The 1804-nt window shown below is 48.6% G+C and overlaps 1 pseudogene; it reads right to left on the bottom strand.

The window, feature by feature from the left end:
* The window catches only part of LOC114071744, a 4269-nt pseudogene extending 3079 nt beyond the window's left edge, over positions 1-1190 (bottom strand).
* Between the last annotated feature and the right edge of the window lie 614 nt (positions 1191-1804).

The raw sequence follows: 1804 nt of genomic DNA, 5'->3' as shown, positions 1-1804 counted from the left end.
CTAAAGGATTGGTGCCACCGTCAAAATTTTGGTTTTTTTTGACTATGGGGCAAACTCCACAGCACCCAGTCTTCTTAAACCAGATGGGCTTTATGTATCTAGGAGGGGCAAAAGGACTGTAGCCCAGAAGTTAGCGGGGCTCATCAGGAGGGCTTTAAACTAGGTTTGAAGGGGGAAGGGGTTGAATCCAGGCTCTCCAAAGAGAAGTCCAGGGACGAAAAGCCTGAGTTAAGAGTAAAATCAGCAGCCCAGCTGAAGTGCATGTACACTAATGCACGCAACATGGGCAACAAACAGGAGGAGCTGGAAGCCACTGTGCAGCAGGAAAGCTATGATGTAGTTGCCATCACAGAAACGTGGTGGGATGACTCGCATGACTGGAGTGCTGCCATGGATGGTTACAAGCTCTTCAGAAAGGACAGGCAGGGTAGGAGGGGTGGAGGCATGACTCTATATGTTAGAGAGTCCCTTGACTCTGTAGAACTTGAGGTCACCAATGATAAGGTTGAGTGCCTTTTGACCAGAATCAGGGGGAAGGCCAACAAGACTGACATCCTAATGGGAGTCTGTTATAGACCACCCAACCAGGATGATGAAGGGCATGAATTATTCTACAAGCAGCTAGCAGATGTCTCAAAATTGCCAGCCCTTGTTCTTGTGGGCGACTTCAACCTGCCAGATATCTGCTGGGAGCTCAACACGGCAGAGAAGAGGCAGTCTAAGAGATTCCTGGAGTGTAATGAGGATAATTTCCTGCTCCAACTAGTAAATGAACCTATCAGGGGTGGGACCCCACTAGACCTGTTGTTTACAAACAGAGAAGGGCTGGTGGGAGATGTAGTGGTCGGAGGCCGTCTGGGCCACAGTGACCCTGAAATAATAGTTTGCAATACTCAGGGATACAAGGGAGGCCACCAATAAAACCTCCACACTGGACTTCTGGAGGGCAGATTTCGACCTGCTCAGAAGACTGGTCCAGAGCATACCCTGGGAAATAACCCTGGAAAACAAGGGGGTACAGGAGGGATGGACGTGCTTCAAGAAGGAAGTCTTGAGTGCACAGGAACAGGCTGTACCAGTGTGCCAAAAGGCAAGCCGGCGAGGTAGACTACCAGCTTGGTTGAACAGGGAGATTCTGAAGGAAATCAGGGATAAAAAGAGAGCTTACGGACTGTGGAAAATAGGACTGGCTACTCAGGATGAGTTTAGGAGTATAATTAGGTCATGCAGACAGAAAATTAGAGAGGTAAAAGTTCAATTTGAAGTCAATTTGGCTACTTCTGTCAGGGATAACAAAAAGCGCTTCTATAAATACATTAATAACAAAAGACGGGGCAAGGAAAACCTCCATTCCTTGTTGGACTTGGGGGGGAACATAGTTAACAGGGATGAGGAGAAGGCTGAAGTACTTAACACCTACTTTGCCTCAGTATTCACCAGTAGAACAGATGACCCTCGGGACAACTGTCCTCTGGAGCTGGTAGACAGGGACAGGAAGCCAAACAGCCCCCCTGTATTCCAGGAAGAAATAGTCAGTGACTTATTGAGCCACCTGGATCCACACAAGTCCATGGGACCAGACGAAATCCATCCTAGGGTGATGAGGGAGCTGGCAGAAGAGCTTGCCAAGCAACTCTCCATCATTTACCAACAGTCCTGGCTCTCTGGAGAGGTCCCAGACAATTGGAAGTTGGCGAATGTCACTCCGATCTACAAAAAGGGCTGCAAGGAGGATCTGGGAAACTATAGGCCTTTCAGCCTGATCTCAGTGCCTGGCAAGATTATGGAGCAGATCATCCTGAGT

The sequence above is a fragment of the Empidonax traillii genome, unplaced genomic scaffold (genome assembly GCF_003031625.1).
Source record: "Empidonax traillii isolate 1590-97213 ecotype Southwest subspecies unplaced genomic scaffold, ASM303162v1 scaffold2253:size32601, whole genome shotgun sequence".
NCBI lineage: Eukaryota > Metazoa > Chordata > Aves > Passeriformes > Tyrannidae > Empidonax > Empidonax traillii.
This window is presented reverse-complemented; position numbering and strand designations above follow the sequence as displayed.